Source organism: Theobroma umbraticum, unplaced genomic scaffold, assembly GCF_002168275.2.
Source record: "Theobroma umbraticum cultivar Fairchild unplaced genomic scaffold, ASM216827v3 scaffold_67.0, whole genome shotgun sequence".
Lineage (NCBI taxonomy): Eukaryota > Viridiplantae > Streptophyta > Magnoliopsida > Malvales > Malvaceae > Theobroma > Theobroma umbraticum.
This window is the reverse complement of record NW_018397262.1, coordinates 3556375-3563006: the sequence shown is the minus strand read 5'-3', so window position 1 is coordinate 3563006 and position 6632 is coordinate 3556375. Positions and strand designations below refer to the sequence as shown.

The 6632-nt window shown below is 34.4% G+C and overlaps 2 pseudogenes; both read left to right on the top strand.

Moving 5' to 3' along the window:
* The first annotated feature begins 2372 nt into the window (after positions 1 to 2372).
* On the top strand, positions 2373 to 3128 carry LOC149526987 (uncharacterized; annotated as a pseudogene).
* Positions 3129 to 4973: 1845 nt separating this feature from the next.
* LOC149526986 (rust resistance kinase Lr10 pseudogene) lies at positions 4974 to 6611 on the top strand (annotated as a pseudogene).
* Positions 6612 to 6632: the final 21 nt, after the last annotated feature.

Below are 6632 nucleotides of genomic sequence, written 5' to 3'. Positions count from 1 at the left end.
TCTTGTATGAAATCTATTTGCAACAATCTCGTACGGTACGGTGAACACATCGAGCATTAGACCTAACTTCAATTCGGTGAAAACGCTGAACTCCTACTTTGATATACGTGCCTTGCTCTTGCCAATGGCAAACCATAGCTCATGCTCTATCGAATCTTTCTTACTGATTTAATGAATCATGATATTATGCAGGAATCCAGCGCAAAAGTAGCCTTATGGATATACATTCAGCAGCATTTCGAGTCACCTTCGCTTGACTACATCGTACTCCTCTTTCTCTTAGAGAGTCTTGCTGATGTAATACAGTTGCGACCACCTACAGTGGGTGTTAATAGAGACATTGAACGCCCACTTCTTCCTTTGTAAAAAGCAAATTGTCAAGATCCTCATACTGACTAGACTGCATCTGCAAAACATGGCACACATTCACGAGTGAGTTAACCCATAATGTGCAACAAAGTATGCTGAAGAAAGAAATAAATGTTGTTACACACCATGCATGTCAAGTCAAATGTTGTTACAGGCCATGCATATCAAATAAAATGTTGTTACATGCCATGCATATCAAGTCAAATATTGTTACACGCCATGCATATCAAGTCAAATGTTGTTACACTCCATATATACCAAGTAAATATTGTTACACGTCATGCATATCAAGTCAAATGTTGTTACACGCCAACGCTGACACGCTAATCATTAAAATGCACAATATCGTGAAACACCAACTATGGCACGTGACACCCCAATCTGTGTAACCACTGAGTCGTTATACGAACTGTCTTTAAATAACCAATGTTGTGACACGATAAAACCCCTAAAAACCAATTAACCCACTACACGCCATATCAAATGTTGTAGTTCGTGTAAGATGATATGCAGACGCAAACCCCCTTCAAAACTTTGGTACGACCATAAAATTGGGAAGAAAATAGTTAAACTAAAATAACAATTCCAAAAAGCAAAACACGAACATATCAAACAAACCCAGCAAAAAATTAATGAACAGAAGAAATTTTTAATTTCAGACTGACTGATCTCTTCATTGATAACCAACATTGTTCTCTCGTGTCGTTAAGCTTGCAAAGAATGAAGCAACATTCTGGTACTTTGGAATGAGGAACGAATCAAACTCTTTGAGTTCCTTCACATAGATGTTGTGAATTCTGAAAAATTTAATTCAATGAGATGGCCTTGTAATATACATTTATTCATTTCATGCATTCAATGGAGGTTTCCTCGTTATTTGCCTGCTTTTTTTCTTCCTTTTTCAAACTATGTTATGTCACATGTTCAAGCCATGCTATCTGACACACTCTAAACCTTGGCGTATCACAGATTCTCTCCATGGCATGTCATAAACTCTAAACTCTGGCGTGTCACAATTCTCTCCATGGTGTGTCACAAACTATGAACCCTAACGTGTCACGGATTCCCTCCATGGCGTATTACAAACTCTGAATCCTCCCGTGTCACGAATTCCCTCCATGGCATGTCACAAACTCTAAACCCTATCGTGTCACAATTGTGTCACACATTCCCACCATGCCTTGTTATACATTCCCGACATGTTGTTTCATGCCACATTCTAACACTGGCGTTTCACATATTCTCACATATTCCCCCTGAGTCGTGTCACATATTCTCACCCTGCCGTCTCACTTATTCCCTTCATGGAGTGTCATAAACTCTAAAACCTGCCATGCCACAACCGTCTCACATATGGCCTGCTGTAGCACTACCATTTCGTGCTTTGGATTCACATCTTTTTCCTTTCGATTCACCATTGTATCACGGATTTTTGGTTGCACATCATTCTCGAAGCTTTCAATTCATCACGATCGGTTCCTCGATCGGTTTAATATCCCTTTTCTCGTATTATTTGAATATTGTTCGAAATATCTGAAAAACCTTCTCATGTAACATTATTTTATTTTGCACAAGCTTTGTGGAAAAAAATGGATGTTTTGCACAAAATTAGATGTTTGCAAATTCTTTGCATATTTATCTATTTATTTTTCTATTTTTTGCATGTTTGAGGGTGCACGTCAATGAAGATGTCTCATTAAGAGTATTTTTCTCTTAAAATCTATTCTCGTGGTTAAAAACAATTAAAATTATCTAAAGGCATATTTTCAAAAACACTTTATTTTAAAAGGCTAAAAAAAAACTTTCACCTATTTTCTACTCTCCCTTTTCCCTCGGCACTCATTGTGTGAACTAGGAACTTCACCACAAGCATCCCCAGCCCGTACCTTTTAACACGACATTAGCAAAGGAGCAAGAGCGACCCCAACACATGCCACACACTTGCTCTTCCCTCCTAGGTCGCCCTTTGCATTACTCATCAACAAGCCACCCAAACTAATCTTAGCATGCCAAAACCAAAAGCACAACTTCCATGGTTTGGCCTCATGGCTGCCCTTGCTTTATTTCTACTGCTGGAAGCTTGCATCGCTGGAAGAAGAAACAAGGATTGCGGCTTTACTCTGTGTGGAGACGTTAACATCAGCTCCCCTTTTCGATTAACAAGCCAACCTCGCAAGTGTGGTGACCATAGATATAAGCTGGAGTGTGACAATAATAACCGCACCACTTTGGTCATGAAACATGGGAGATTCCATGTCCAAAGCATCTCTTATGAAAGTTCTACGATAAGAGTTGTGGATACAAGTCTGGGAAGGGATGATTGCTCCCTTCCTCACAGTTCCTTCAATTATTTTTATCCTATATGTGAGCTACCGTATTCGGTGTCTTATCCTACGAGCATTATGTATCTTGTAAATTGCACAACACTGATAAAATCTTCTCTGTATGTTGATGCCTCTCGTTGCCCCAATTGCTCTTCCCATCCACCTGCCTACTTTCATTTTTAAGAGCAAGGAACACAGTGGCGCGATTTCAATCAATTTGGCACTGTCAAAGCACAGGTTCCAGTTGGGTTAGAAAGTATCAGCGACATGTCTACTTCGGGCATCTACAAAAATCTATCACTGGGCTTTGAGCTGTCATGGATGGACTTAGATGAATTCCTGCTGGTTTGCACGAAGGATAAACTTCAAGTTATGTGAGAATTTTCAATAATTTTATTCTATTTTTCCTAGGCTGAGTTAAGTTGGGTCATTAAATGTGATGGCAAAAATTATGGTTAAAACATCATTATATGTTTTGATAATAAAAAGTTAACGTTTCTCTCAAACGTGAGTTTATTAGATTGAAGATTTTGAAGAACTTCACTTCCTTTCAGCTGGTTTTATTCTTCACATGAAGCAGGGAAGACCTGCTGCAAAGAGGAAGGAATAGAGAAAACTCCCTTAACAATGAAGTGAAGAACAATAAAAAAACTAACCCCTTTTATTTGTTTAATGCTCTCCCAATGTCTCAGCAAACTTCATTAAGAAATTAAACGGAATATATATGGACACAAGCTAGCCCAGTTCTTTGGGAAAGGTAATGCGCAGGTCAAGGTGGGTCGAATCCCTGTCCTGCTTGGGGGCTATAACCCTTATTACCTAGCAAAAAATCCTACAAAAAATGCAAATCAGGGTACAAAGCAAACCTTTTATTTGAGTTGCTGAAATCTTTGTTTTATTTGGATATGTTGAACATTCCAGAGTGGACTCGTTGCGATATGCCTTGGAAATCTGTGTGTCCAGCATCGTGCATTTCCCCTTCAATAGCCAAGATTATGAACAAGCTTAATTTGCAGGTTTCATAAGTAGTTTTTGTATTGAATTTGCTCTGTTTGTTCCTTTTATGGACATAATTATGTTTAGTTTTTGTCTTGGTATTTTTCTACAGGAACGTATATTTTATGTCTTGGAGTAACAGGTAAGCTTTGCATATACACAAAATTGAGCAATATCAATGTTTTTATTTATAAAATAACTGAATTTTTTTAAAAAAAATATTAAAGAGCTATTAGATCATACCAACTTATAAATGTACCCACTTAAAACTCACAAAAGAAGAAAGCTTTTTAATGATTTTAATTTTAGAGCTGAAAGAGTACTAGAATAAAACAAAAAGAATATATTATTTCTTGTATAGGTATAGATAGTAGTAAATGAAAAAAATGCTATGGGCTTGAATACCATGATAAAATACACTAAGTACTTATTAATTGAACAAATGAATGGTAAAAATTAGTAATAAATTTTCTACTATTGCTTATGGTGATTTTAGTAATTAAGAAATTACCGAACGCGCTACCTGATTAGAATTTGCCTTTCAAGCTATAATAATTAACATCCTTTATTATATTCTAACTATACTATTTAATTCTGAGAGAAAGCTTCATACTACACTCTTAACTATTGAGCAATTCCAGCACTAGTTTTTCTCTTCTTTTTTCTTTTTGAAAATGAGCATCCTACACTTTTCCATTCTGTTATAAAGTTAGTTCGTTAGAGCGAAAGATAACAGCACTTGAGCTGCCCGATATAACACATAATCACTTCTCTTTTGAAAATATTGTCATTTAAATATACTAATGTGTCCTAATCTACTTTTCTCCAAAAAGGAGGAGTCCTCTTATTAAGAGCTTTGCCGGGAATATGTTGCTTGATTGTAGTTGTTACGTACAAATGGCGAAGAAGACATTTATTCGTATATGACACGGTTGAAGAGTTTTTTCAAAGTCAAAATGATTTAATGTCGATAAGGTATTCTTATCGTAAAATAAAAAGAATGATTAAAAATTTTTGAAATAAATTAAGTAAAGGTGGTTACGCTTCAGTGTTTAAAAGAAAGCTTCATAGCGGTCATTTTACAGTAATAAAATTATTGAGCAAATCAAAAGCTGACGGATAGGATTTCATTAATGAAGTTGCTACAATCGGGAGAATTCAGCATGTTAATATGGCAAAACTTATTGGATTTTGTGTGGAGGGATCAAAACAACTCTTGTCTATGACTTTATGCCAAATGGATTTCTAGATAAGATCATATTTGCAGAAGAAAAAAAAACTATCTTGAGTTGGCAAAAAATGTTTGATATTGCACTTGGGGTGGCTCGAGGAATTGAAAATTTACATCAAGGATGTGACATGCAAATTCTACATTGTGATATCAAGCCGCACAATGTTCTTTTAGATGAGAACTTTATCCCAAAAGTTTCAGATTTCGGTCTTGCTAAACTCTGTTCAGTGGATGATAGCATTGTATCACTCACTGCAGCACGAGGTACAATCGGATATATTGCTCCTGAATTGGTCTACAAAAACATTGGAGGCATTTCGTACAAGGCTGATGTTTATAGTTTTGGAATGCTATTGATGGAAATGGTGGGAAGAAGGAAGAATTTGAATGCATTTGCTGAAAACTTAAGTCAAATATACTTCCCTTCATGGATTTATGGCCGGTTTCATCAAGGAGAGGACATTGAGTTGGGAGAGGTTAGAGACGGTGAAAAGATAATTGTTAGGAAGATGATAATAACAGCTTGTTGGTGTATACAAGTGACACCTAATGACCGTCCTTCAATGAGCAAAGTCTTGCAGATGCTTGAGCTCCTTCAAATGCCCCCCAAACCATTTCAATTTCCTTTTGAAATATCAATTGAGGATCATGTTGTTGACAATCTGAGTGAGGATCCAACTTCATCACTTCTTTCTTCGAATGAAATCAGCTTAAATATAGTCTAAGTTATGAAACTTTTCATTTTATCACGTTACCTTTGTACTTTGATAATGAGAAAAAAAATCATGTCCCTCCAGAATTTTGTTTTGTAATTTCCAAACTTTGCTCTATACTTTTATCTCTGTTTTTATGAGTTTTTTTTTTTATACCATTTTGTGGTTTATTTCCTAGTATATATCCTTCATTTTTTTTATACCAAATTTTATGTTAATTTTTTTTTTGAAAGGTAGGAATGTTTGCATTCAATCAAAAGAAGAGTTACAAAGGCCGCTTTTACTTTCTTTGGCTGAAGACTTTGTGCAGCCAAACCTAACGCCCTGTCATCAACGAAAATAAGATAGACCTCTTATGTTATTACTTCTAAAATGTGCATTTGGCTGAAATAAAATCTTACTCTTCTTTCTTTATTCTAAAAAAATTTTAATAATTTATACAATTTATGGAACCATTTATTTGTTTAGTTATACAAGAAATTTTGACAATTTTTTTATTGCTTTCTACCTAAATCTTGATAAATTTTCAGTGATATTTGATGATTTTTCAATGAAAATTCAACGGATTTTTTATAAAATTTTAAAGAATTTTTTATAAAATTTTAAAGAATTTTTTATAAAGTTGTATTGATTTTTTGTAAATTTTCATTAGATTTTTTACTGAATTCCAAAAAAGCTAACACCTCAAAATTTAAATTATTTAAATGAACTTCAAAAGAATTTATACCCTTTTGTCAGACTTTTTTTTTTCATTTTTGACATAAAATTTTTTTGACTTAATTATTTTTCATGAAATCCTAACAATTGTTGAAAATGAAATTTTTCGATAAAATTTTGACTTTTTCTAATAAAATATTCATAAAACTTAGAAAATATTTTATTTTATTTTGTAGGTAACAAATGGAAGCTGGGAAATTAGATACTTATAAAGCTTCACAATGGGAATTGTAGACACATTTTTCATAATAAATAAAAATAAAATATAAAAAATAAAAAATT